At 35.8% G+C, this 13,563-nt stretch overlaps 2 long non-coding RNA genes across 2 annotated transcripts in view; one reads left to right on the top strand and one right to left on the bottom strand.

Moving 5' to 3' along the window:
- LOC135075687 (uncharacterized) overlaps positions 1–13,563 on the bottom strand; it is a 545,949-nt gene that overhangs the window by 312,141 nt on the left and 220,245 nt on the right. The window lies entirely within an intron of this gene.
- On the top strand, positions 8,006–9,111 carry LOC135075684 (uncharacterized). Its single transcript, XR_010258091.1, has 2 exons — positions 8,006–8,641; positions 9,002–9,111. It is a non-coding gene; the product is annotated as an uncharacterized LOC135075684 (long non-coding RNA).

Consider the following 13,563-nt stretch of genomic DNA (forward strand, 5'->3'; position numbering starts at 1 on the left):
GGCGCGCTCACATACAAACCGCGCTCGGTGCGTTTCTATGAAGATGACCTACTCATTTGTATTTACTCTGCCCGTATTAAATCCGAAACAACGCGGCCGTGACAGTTACTGGTACAATCTAGTTTATTAACGCGCTGAAGGAATTACGAATTCGCATAATAGCTTTAAAGCAATCAATTAAGATGCCTAATGGTTAAATATGAGACGAAAAGTTTCAAACGGGTTAATATTATTATGAGATAGAAAGTTCGATAGCTTGTACATTCTTGACAAAGATCGAAATACTACACTCCTAACTTACTATCAGTACCTAGTATTCAATAAAGAGATTATGTTCTTTTAATGGAGAAAATTTCTAGAACTGTTAACTTAATATTTATAAATTCAATGTTAAAATAAGTACCTAGGAAGAAATAATAAAATATTTAAAGTTAAGTAAAACAAATTCGAATTGCGACCTTGGACTGGTAAATTCACTTCCAGTTCAAGTTCACTGAAAAAAACTTTCTCTACGTAAGGCCTCTCACTCGATGGACTGACGATCTGGTGAAGGTTGCGAGAAGCACCTGAATGCGGGCAGCACTCGACCGGTCTTTGTGGAAATCTGTGTGGTGGTAGTGGTTTTTGTTGAAACGAAAACATCATCATCATCATCATCATCATTTCAGCCACAGGACGTCCACTGCTGAACATAGGCCTCCCCCAATGCTTTCCATGTTGATCGATTGGTAGCGGCCTGCGTCCAGCGCTTCCCTGCTACCTTTACGATGTCGTCGGTCCACCTTGTAGGTGGACGTCCCACGCTGCGTTTTCCGGTACGCGGCCTCCACGGCTGAACCATTTAAGAACCTAGTAAGAGCAGCGGAGTAAATTTTACAGGAGCGCGAAAAAACACATTTTCGTTTACCATACTGGTATACTCAAACTTTTGACAACTTTTTGATGTTTATTTTGAAGCTTAATAATTTAACTATATATTTTACAATAAATTAATTAATTAACTTTTAAATAGCAAGTTTTATGGCCCTTACTAACACTCAAATGGATTTCTTTTTTTTTTTACTTCGTAAAAACCAGAATCCAAACCTAGTATGAGCGCACTTCCTAGGTTTTAAAATGGTTACTGGGGTCAGGGTCCATTTCAATCTTACCATAGGTCGGTCAAAACAGGAAGTGATCACCGAATGGTAAGAGGCACATTGAATATCAGACCCAAGCTGGAGAGGCGTCGACTGATGAAGTGTACGCTCCACCCAGCGCCCATCCAACTCCAAAACCCCGAAACCTTTCAGCTCGAGTTGCAAAATCGTTTCGAATGCCTAGGAGACTGTGAAAATGTGGACGAATACAATGACAGGTTCGTGAAAATTGTCCAAACGACTGGGTCTAAGTTCTTTAAAACCGTCGTTCAAAAGGAACCAAAAAGATTTCTGACCTCACCAATAAACTTATGCAAGAGAGACGGAACATGGTTCTGCAGTCCTCTGAAGATGCTGCTCAGTATCGGCATCTTAACAGACAGATCTCCAAGTCTTTGACTCACGACCTACGCCAATTTAATACAGGTCGTATTATAGAGGCGATTGAGCGTACCAAAGGCTCTAAAGTGTTCGCAAGGGATCTGTCTGTTGGCCAAAGCTAACTGATCAAGCTGACGACCGAGGATGGCAGAGACATCTCGTTGGGGCCTGAGTTATTGGAAGAGGTTGAGAAGTTCTACGGACAACTATACACGAGTGTATGTATGTACACCTGTCACAAATCTAGCCGGAGAGCCAAGAGCTAGATTGACCCGACACTACACCGAAGATATCCCGGACGTCAGTCTGTACGAGATTAGAATGGCTCTCAAACAGCTGAAAAACAACAAGGCACCGGGTGATGATGGAATCACGGCTGAGCTTCTAAAAGCAGGTGGAACGCCGGTAAAAGGATCTTCAGAGGCTGTTCGATTCCGTCATACTCGAGGGAAAAACGCCTACAGCATGGCACAGAAGTGTGGTGATACTCTTCTTAAAAAAAACGACAAAATCTTGTTAAAAACTATAGACCCATCTCACTTCTGAGCCATGTCTACGTCCGAAACTATTCACCACCGCCCTGGAAGATGTTTTCAAGCTTCTGGACTGGAGCGGATTCGGCATAAATATCAACGGCGAGTATATCACCCACCTTCGTTTCGCGGACGATATCGTAGTCATGGCTGAGACCGTGGAGGATCTAAGCACAATGCTCGATGGCCTCAGTAGAGCCTCTCAACAAGTGGGTCTTAAAATGAACATGGACAAGACAAAAATCATGTCAAATACCCGTGTTGTACCCACTCCTCTGAAGGATGGAGACACTACACTCGAAGTTGTTGACAATTATGTATAGGTACCTAGCACAAACAGTCCAGTTAGGTAGGTCCAACTTCGAGAAAGAGGTCAATCGTCGAATCCAACTCGGCTGGGTAGCGTTCGGGAATCTTCGCAATATTCTCACGTCCGAAATACCGCAGTGTCTCAAGACAAAAGTCTTTGATCAGTGTGTGTTGCCAGTGATGCTAGGTTTTTTATGGTCAGGAGGTGGGTGGACACGAATTTTTATTTCCCAGTAAGGCACATTGACCATTATAAAACCTAGTATGTTCATGCACTTACTAGGTTTCGAAATGGTTTATGTTACTTACTGGTTTTTTAAAATGGTCAAATTGGGTTTGTGGTGTAGTTACTAGGTTTGGAGTCCCTTGCCTTTTAGGCTTCTAGTTGTTTGCTCGCAATTTCTGTCTTTGTATTCGGTAGGTACCTTAATATTATGTAGCTTTATGATAAAAAACGAAAATCTGAAAACATGTCCCTTACTAGGTTCTTAAATGGTTCAGCCGTCCATTCCAGAACGAAAACATAATTAAGATTAAAAGCTAGCTTCCTTCGTCCTGATCACCACTTTCCATTAAGCGAAATGCAGTCAACTAAAGTTATTTTATAATTTAGTTTAAAAAAAATATTTTAAAGTTAATGTCAAAATGAGACTGATAAAATCATTACCACAAAAAACCCGTCAGCAAAAGAATCACAATCCCGCGGTCCTGTTGATTGTTTTTATTTTTTGGGAACGAACAAAAAGGTAACAAATGTGCACGTCAAATGTAACAGGGAAATGTAATTTTTGACACGGGACTGTGCGTGATTCTGATTCGGGCACAATCCGGGCTTGAAACAATCAGTCCCTTTTATTTTGTGCCAATCTTGATAACGAGGAGTAAGGTAGATTAATTTGGAAAAGGTCACAAGGAAATGATGTGTTTCTATGCTACGGAATTGAACTGAAAAAAATTACAATCTGAATTTCAAATGTAAGGTGAAAATGCTTTTCAGCTTTGCTCTTAGGTCCAGTTTTTTGATTCGTAGTTAAAATAACCAATGGTGAAATTTGACAGAAGTCAAAATTAAATGACAAGTGGTTAAATATAAGAAAAAAAATATTTTCGAACAATGGTTAGCTTGGCTTTTAATACATTTTTACTACGAGTATTAGGCTGAGTTGCACCACCTAACTTTGACCGTAACTATAACGATAACCGGTGTATTTTGTATGGAGTTTGACAGATTTTTAGAAAATTAAAGTAAGATGGTGCAACCCAGCCTTAGTTTACATTTTGTTAATAGGTATTTAACTATTAGTAGCAAAATTTGATTTGAGGTTTATTTTAAAGTAAAGGTATTTAATAAATTTACACAACACTAAATAAAATACAATTTATTCAAAACAACCCGCTTTAAAAAAATAGTTGTTTCGTTTTAATGGAACAATAACTTTTTATTACTTCATCGATTGGCAAGCTCTGTTGTAAATACGAGTATAATAAGCACACATTAGAAGATTTTCTTCATTTTAAGTGAAGCGAAGTCAGAAGAATAATTTACTTGGAAAGAAATAAACATGGAAATAGAAAACCACTTTGACCAAATGAATACTACTTTCAGTATTGTTGATTCGCATCTTCATTTTACAACACAGCTCTGAGACCATTTTCCTTTGTCTACCATTTTATGAGTCAGCTGCATATTGAAGACATTTGTCCATAATTTATAAACAAGTTGATTGCCTAGAAATAAATTTTAATACTAGACTTTTATAACATACAAAGATCGAATGTTTATCTGTAAATTAGAGATGGGCTAGTCGGCAATTTGAAAACTATAAAATTATCACTTCACGGGATTTATTGCAACAATATCTATTTTAACGGTAAATAAAATCGCGCCGTAGCAGACGACGCCGCATCTCTTCAGTCTGCCCGCGACCATGACTCGTGCAACCGAGCCGAAACGTCGGGAGGGTAAATATTTTATTTACCGTTAAAATAGATATTGTTGCAATAAATCCCGTGAAGTGATACTTTTATAGTAAAAATGCAACATAATAGTTTAAAATATTAATTTGAAAACTGATTAGTCGGCTAGTCCATTAGTCGGCAAAGACCATAGTCGGCCCATCACTACTGTCAATATTAAAGTCGAAAGTGTGAAAGCTACTTGTACAGTCCACAGCACATCAGACTATACATATTTCAATTGCAAAATGGCCTGTACTCCATCGAGATAAGATGCCACTGTGTTCAGCTTGATCTGCTGTCGGTACAAAGATACTTCAGCTGAGCGAGCAATCGGTCTAAAAGCCGAGCGAGCGAGGCCGCGCGTCCTCACACGTCTTACGATCTTGATGACGTAGCGTCAGCAACAAAAATACTAACAATATTGGTTATATTTTATGTAAAATTAGTAGTGTAGTGATGACCAGAGGGCTTAGTGTGAGTCCACATCAAACGTCCTAACTAAAGCCTGGTCCGTGAGCACGTAGAATTTTGTCCAATGACCCTAAGCTACCCATCCTTATCGCTCGCGCGTAATTATATTGCTGTCGCGACTGTGCGACGCTCGCCCACAGTGAGTGTGCGTGTTAGTGAGCGCGTTAAAAAAAATATAGTTCTTGCAAGTTTCCACTAGTACACTCCACTGTACAATCCGTCACACATTTTAATGCCATTTTTTACGCTCTCACTAGTGACGACGTTTGATGTAAACTCACACTACGCCCCCTGAGCACGAATTAAAAACTCATTAAAACTCATTTATTTCTGTAAATAGGCTTAAAAAAAGCACTTTTACACGTCCCAGTATTAACCCTACCACTGCTTCAGGACAATAAATGGGCCAGTGCTGAGAAGAAGCAGCGCAAGAAACTCAGTCACTATTGTCAGCCTCTTTTTCAAAGGTTTACATGCTTTAAAATGTACAAAGTTATAAATATTTATGCGAGCTAGGCAGTAACGTATCCCAAACATTTTTATCTTTTAAATAATCATCGACTTTATAGTAGCCCTTTTTCATTAAGGTACTTTTAATATGTGCTTTGAATTTATGAATGGGTAGTTCTACAACAGTTTGTGGTAATTTATTAAAGAATTTAATACATTTTCCCATAAATGAATTACCAATCTTATGCAATCTGAAATTTGGAACGGCAAGTTTATTTTTGTTTCTTGTATTAAAGTTATGCAAATCGCTCTTTTTCGTGAATTGCTCTATATTTTTGCGGACATATAAAAGGTTTTCATAAATGAACTGTGAAGCTACTGTCAGTATGTTTATTTCCTTAAAAAAATCTTTCAAGGAAAATCGGGGTCCAAGGTTATAAATGGCCCGCACTGCTCTCTTCTGCAGAACAAACACAGTTTCAATGTCCGCGGCTGAGCCCCACAACAATATGCCGTATGACATTATACTATGAAAATAGCTAAAATATACTAGCCTTGCCGTTTCAATGTCAGTTAATTGCCTTATCTTTCTCACTGCAAAAGCAGCCGAACTGAGCCTTTTTGACAAAGTTTCAATATGAGGACCCCATTGAAGTTTAGCATCTAAAGTGATTCCCAGGAATGTTGTGGAATTTATGCTATTTAATGGTTCATTCTTCACCATTAATTGCGTGGAAACCTGCCTCACATTAGGTAAGGTAAATTTAATGCACTTAGTTTTGTTTGCATTTAACAATAAGTTGTTAACAGTGAACCAATGTAGAACCTGTGAGAGTGTGTTATTAATATCGTCAAAATTTACTTTACCTCTATCAACTTTGAAAATGAGAGATGTGTCATCAGCAAATAACACAATATCACACAGATCTTTTACAAAGTAAGGAAGGTCATTAATATAAATAAGAAATAGCAAAGGTCCCAATATTGATCCCTGCGGCACACCCATAGTAAGAGGTGCTCCAGAAGACTCAGTTCCGTTAATACAAACTTTTTGTTTTCTGCCTGTGAGATACGAGTTCAGCAGATCAAGTGACTTATTCGAAACACCATAATGTCGCAATTTGTTTAGTAAGGTTTGGTGGTCTACACAATCAAACGCTTTTGAAAGATCACAGAAAATACCAACAGCGTCCTTTTTACTCTCCCAAGCATCAAAGACGTGTTTCAATAGTGCTACCCCAGCGTCAGTAGTACTTCTACCTTTCGTAAAACCAAATTGCTTATTGTGTAATAATTTGTTAAAAATGAAGTGAGATAGAAGTTGGTGGAAAATAATTTTCTCGAAAATTTTGCTAAGTACTGGTAGAATAGAAATCGGTCGAAAATTAGAGGGGTCACATTTGTCACCAGCCTTGAACAATGGAATTATTTTACTTAACTTCATTAAGCTAGGAAAGCAACCTTGATCAATACATGTATTAAAAATGAATGCAAGGTGAGGAGCTATGGTGTCAATAATTGTTCCAATTATACTGACGGAGATTCCCCAAAGGTCCTCAGTTTTTTTCATATTTAATTCTCTAAAGGTTTTAATTATTGTATTACAATCTATATGCCTGAACTGGAGCAGACACTGGCACTCGGTGACATTAGATTTTAAAAGAGACTCTGCAAGAACTGGTGATGAATTCAGTTCTTTAGTTGTTTCAGACGCAATATTGGAGAAGAATGTCTCAAATGTGGTTGCAACTTCTGTATCGGAATTTATAATTTCGTTTCCGATTTTCAGTGAAAAAGTGTTATCCTTCGATTTATTTTTACATGTTTGTTTATTTATTATGTTCCACGTAGCCTTAGCTTTATTATTAGAATTTAAAATCATGTTTCGAAGATGATTTGATTTAGCAGCCAAACAAACCTTTTTAAATATTTTTGAGTAATTTTTAACATATTCTATAACACTCAGATCTTGCGTATCGGCTTTAAGACTATATAATTCGTACATTTTATTTCTACTCTTGTGAATGCCAGTTGTAGCCCAGTCATCAAATTTACATTTAACAGAATTTATTCGGATCTTTTTCTGTGGGAATGTGGTTTTGAATTCCTCACTCACAACACTGAATAGATCCTCATAAATTTGATCGACATTATTGTCATCTAATATAAGTTTATCAATACCATCACAAATATTTTTCTTAACCCTTAACTGGTATCGTGGGGGCCGCGCGGCCCCCACGCATGACGTTTTCTTTAATTTCTAAGAAGCTACGCATCGTAGGCTGCCAAAATTTTTGATATTCTCATTTTGGCGCTACTCGCATCTGGTGCAGGCGTTTTAGCGCTGCATCATTCACCAGGACGAAGATATGCACGTGTTGGGGTCCGCGCGGCCCCCACAATACCAGTTACGTTAGTTTTTTTTCATGGCAATTTTTATTTGTTTTTTGGTTTTTTGCAGTATTTATGGCTTATAAGTGATAAAACAATAGAAGATACCTAGAATGAAGTTTTTGATTCCAAATTAGTGATAAGTAGCATGTCAGAAGAAGGATATAGTGATAATAAAATTATAGGTCATTGTGAAGACCCAATAACCAATATTCGGTCGATAATGAGGATATTGATTCTGATTTTCAAGTTTTTTCTTCAGAGAGTGAAAATAAAGATGTTATAAGACCTAGTCAATCCAGCTACTATGAAAAAATAAATACAAGTGGTCTGAAAATCCACCAGAACCTGCTAATGTTTGTCAACATAATATTTGAGTATTTCTCAAAAAAAATGTACATTTTGAAAAAAAAAAGTGTGCTTTGAAACAGTTCAAAAGTTTTATATTTATAAATCATCACACAAAAAAAACACACACAATTTTGAAGTATGAATATTAATCTTTAAGATAACGAAGAATTATAGCTATAATCCTACTTATTACCAAATATTTAGATATTTTAAAAATAGACCTTTTTTACCTTTCATACAAAAACCTGTTTGCCACCCTAGCTTTTTCATGTATTTTTGTTTCATAAAATGCGATACGTAACTAAATTATTGTAAATTTCTTTGTATTATCGTTCTACAGTAATCGCAGTTTCTGTATCAAATTGATTTTCTATGGGGTGTCATAATGAATTGGCAATTTAAAGCAAAAAAACAAAATGAGTCGCTCTCATTTACTATTTCGTTATTTACTCTTTAGTTACGATTTATTTCTACTTTCCCATGGTTTCTGAACAATTCCGTATTTATTTTACACGGACAACAATAGCTGCACTCTGAATGGCTGTTGGCCTGACGTCTCCGCCATTACATCTATCGCGAAAATTAGTAAAAACGTGTGTGTTTTGTGGGATTACTTTTTCGTAACAGGCAGTAAAATCAGCGATTTTATATAGAACGGTAAGTCTTCATTTAACCATTTTTTGTAATACGTGTGGTACGAACATTTAGTAAGCTTTTATATTTGCTGTAACAAATTTTATCAAAAAAATACTTGTTTCTGATCTCATTTTGTCTAATATTTCGTTACGTTTTTTACGAATTTCGTTACGTTACGAAAAAGTACAACATAATGCTGAGTGTATACTGTTATTACCTGACTAAGCATAGTAATATTCACTACTTAATTTATTTCAAAAAATATAGAGCGTTAATAACAAAAGGATTGGATACTATCTGCTTTACAGAAGTGCCACCAGCAAAAAATTATCAAATCATTTAGATTACGTTTTTATGTGATTACTTCTTTTGTTTTTTTAGGAATGCCGCCAAAAACCAATGCTGAAAGGCAAAAAGCTTACAGAGAACGACTCAAAATGGATAAACATGATGGAACAAAAATATTTTTATTAAAATAGTATGAATGATTACTCCCTTATTTTATTTCTAACCCCTTAATATTACCCCGTATGTGGGTGCATACTTACAAATATTTCGAATTGAATAAATGAAGAGCATTCACAATATTTCGGCAATGTATAACAAGCCTTATGGCCTTACTATTTCGTTACTACCGTTTCGTTACGTACATTTTTTTTGAGAAATACTCATTTATGATTTTATTTTTATAAAATACTTATTATTTTTAATAAAAATTACATTAAAACGTTATTTATTATTAAGATCACATTATTATGGATTAATTAAAATAATAATATTTTTGGTTATAACTTTTTAAACGATAGGTTTCATAAATATTTGTAACGTTAAAAAAATATGACGTAAAAAGTTGTTACTATTATGTAATGTCTCGAAGTATATAAGTAAGAAGATTTAATACAATAAAAACTAAATGATTACATAGAACAAGCCTGATATATATCATTTATGAGCATTTATTCAAGTATATAGGTAAAACATGCTTGCTAGAAGCAAACATAGTATGGGGGCCGCGCGGCCCCCACGATACCAGTTACGTATGTCCAATTTACGATACCAGTTAAGGGTTAAATTTGTCAATTCGGTTAGTTGTTATTGGCCTACAAACAACATCCACTGTACTAGGGACATGATGGTGTTCAAATGTGGCCAATTGTCCACTATGATCTGAACTAAGGCAATTAATTATTGATTTACTTTGAATATCACAGTTACAAAAAATGTTATCTAAGCAAGTAGCTGATGTTGGAGTGATTCTAGTAGGCTCATTGAAAAGATGTGATAAATTAAAAGATTTAAAAAGGTTTAAGAATCTTATTTTATATTGAGTATTATCTAATAAATCTATATTAAAATCTCCACATACAACTACTCTCTTATTTGATTTAAATACCTTTTTTAAGACCTCCTCCATAGTGGATTCGAATAATTGGTAATTTGCAGATGGGGGCTTGTACACACTTACAATTATATACTGCTCTAGCTCTGCACACGCAAGTTCTATAGTTCGTTCGACTGAGAGTGAGACAATGTCTTTTCTTTCCTTGTATTTAAATTGATTATTTAATAATATGAGTGACCCCCCTCTAATAGCAGACTCCCTGGTGAACGAACTACAAACTTTATAATTTCCTATATGAAACATCAATTCATAATTTTTAAGCCAATGTTCGGTTAAACATAATACATGAACATCGTATTTTTTTAAAAACAATTCTAGTTCTAATTCTTTGCCAGCCAGGCCTTGTAAATTTTGATGAACAATATTAAATCCTTTAATAGACCTGTCTGTTGTCGTCCCTCTCAGTTTAAATCAGAGGTCGTCACAGAAATATTAGTATTAGTATTTCTACTAATAATATCAAAAGTGGAATTTACTTGTTTTGTGTTAATAACACAGTTAATATTATAAGCTAACAATGTAGCAAGTTTTAATTTTATGCTTTGAGGCAGGTGTAAAGAGCTGCCTGTCATTATGAACTTATTATTAATAAATTTATTAGTGTCAAAATAGACAAATTTGTCGCTATGACGAACAGTCAAATTAAATAATAAAGTATTCAGTAAGTGAATACTTTCATTAGTTTCAGAGGAGCCATTTTTACAGTATGGCAGGGCACACATAATTATTTTATGAATATTAAGGCTGGCCAGCATGGAAAAATTATGTAGAATATTTTTCCTATTTATATTCTGACTGTTTCCTAACATTATAATTAAAATAGAATTACTGTGTAATTGTTTACTATTTTTTATGCCATTCATTAATTGACAATAAGATGCGTCTGGCATACAGTTATTTATTATTTTACAATCTAATTTTTTATTTAATATGGGGCCATAACCAACTCCTAGCCTATCTGAGAACAACACTACATTGCTTGATTTATGTACATTCAACAGTCCCGTTTTTGAAGACATTGAAGGCCGCAAGCCGCCATCAGTTTGTTGCTGACTTTGCATTGTTATGTTTGGCAGAGATTTAAAATCCGTAGTAGGATTGCCTAGATCTAAGAGATTGTTTGCTGCAAGGATATGTTCGTTAATTTGTTCCCTGGCTGAATTATATTTAGCTGTTATGGATGCAAGCGAGTCATGCAAGTTTGTGATTTCAGCCTGCAACCTTTCAACGTCCAAGTTATGAGTGGACCTACTCTCTACTAGTTTACTGTGGTAAATTTCTAGACTGTCAACCAAATCTAGATTCTTTTTCCTTAACAGAATACTTTTGTGAAACTGTTCTTGCCCTTTTATTAATTTTTTTGTTTTAGAAATAAACCTATTAATTTTAACATACTTTTTTAATTTATTTCTACTAGAAAAAGTCAATGGCCGACTAACGTTCTCAAATGATTTAGTGTCGCAAGATACATTTAAGTCTGGTAGCACTGCACGTCCACCAGGACTCCCAATTAGCTCTTCGTATAAGTTAAGAGTGTGTGTGAACTCCTGCTGCTTTCGTTCCTCTTCGAAGTGCAGTATGGTCTTATTGGCGTCCCTCAGTTCAGCTTCTAACTCATTGTTGCGCATCAAGGTCTGCTCAAAGATATTGCTGCACTGGTCGAAGGTACTGATTGTATGCAGTAGTTCATCACGGTGCTCGGTTACCTCCTGGAGACGGACATGCAGTTCTGCCAATTCTTGTTTTAGTTCTGTATTCTTTCTTATTGTATGAGTAATTTCCTCCTCGCTCTCCTCTCTTTCCCTAATGAGTTGGTTACAGCTTTCTTGACTCTGTTTCAGTTCCTCGAGTGCCCGCCTAAGTTTCAGCTCAATGGCTTGTGCCGCTGCTCTGCGTGTGAGCATGTTGAATGTGGTTTTTGTCTGAAATTATCCAAAGGAAGTGTATAGCGGATATTTATGCAAAAAAGGGGGTACGAGTTATAAGTTATTATTTGAATTTTTAAACTTTATTTCTAATCTAATTCCACATAATTTAACTCTCATGAAATCCTTTTTATAATTATTATTATTATTATTCAAATAAGCAATATTGAATACTTTACTCTTTTTTTTTCTGCGGGTAATATTTTTAGTTTTCAACAAGGATTAAAACTATATTTTACTATTAACAATTTACACAATCAAACAAACAAAAGATGTGTGAGGTGTCAAAAGGTATATTGTTGAGTGTGTTGAGTAAGTTTGTCTGCGGCCAAGGTGTTGTTATCTTCAACTTTACTTCCACTTATTGTCAAGTAAAGAGAGGCACAACAGAGCCGAATCGTAATGAATTGTGAAGAATCTCACTTTCGTGAGGTTTGTGGAGTGTTTTGTTGTACTGTTTGATTGCAATTTACTTCCCATAAAGAAAGTGACAAAGCAATGTTAATTGATTGAAAACCACAAAAACATAACCTCCAACAGATTGCAACACTAATTATTTTGAAATGTTAAATTAATATTTTAACTATTTACGCCTATAAGTAAACAGTATTTTTGAAAACAGTACTCCCCTGGTTTTAACGGTGGCTCCGGTTAAATTTTGTACGTTGTCGTAGCTGTCAATTTGGTCACCGATAGAGATTGCAAAATCCGGATTTTTCTTAAATCCGGTTTTCAGGATTTGTGTTACGTACAAATCCGGATTATCCGGATTTTTCGAATATTGGGTAAATTTTTTAAACCATCAATTTAATTTAAATAAAACATAGTTTTTTTCAAAAAGAGTAAGTATTTGAAGAAAAGCGTTTTATTTTATTATCGCGCATGGAATTTATTCCTCTTTTTTTCGGTTTGCGCTACAATCTTTCGAAATTATTTGAACCTTGCATTATTTTTTTCGTTTTAGTACAACTGCATTTCAGAATAAAAACTTGCTTGTACCTATAAGATATTTTTTTTATTCTTCTTCTTGTCGTGTCGACAACAAACCTACACAGCGTCAGCCCAAAACTCCGCCACAAGAGTGGCGCTGTCAGTAGCCTTCATTAAATCTTCCTGCTTGCAGTTGTTTGGGCACGCAGGGCACGACATCATGTGCTTCGTCGACTGGGGAACAAAACCACACTTGCACTCCAAGTTTGATCCATCCAAGAATCCCCATATGACACCTGAACAGATTGTCCTTACTACGGCAGACCTGTCCGAAGTCTATAAAGATTTCCAGGTAGGCCAGGGGAGCTCATTTTTTTTATTGTAATTTTATTTTACACTTTTAAGTTGTATTTCAATCTCAGGGCCCTGGTTATTATTTACGACCAAAGTGCTCGGGAAGACGAATCCAACGAACTCAAACTCTATAAGTTTCTGCCATTTCGGTTAGGAGTTCCTATGGCCACCTCCTGACTTCATCATCAGGACCCTGAACATCATCTAGCACTTAAGTGCTTGAAAAGACAAATCCAACAAACCCAAATTCGATGAGTTTCCACCGTTTCGTTTAGGAGTTCCTATGGCCACCTCCCGAATCCATCATCAGGACCCTGGGCATCATCTAGCAC

This window comes from Ostrinia nubilalis, chromosome 10, assembly GCF_963855985.1.
Source record: "Ostrinia nubilalis chromosome 10, ilOstNubi1.1, whole genome shotgun sequence".
In the NCBI taxonomy this organism is placed as follows: Eukaryota; Metazoa; Arthropoda; class Insecta; order Lepidoptera; family Crambidae; genus Ostrinia; species Ostrinia nubilalis.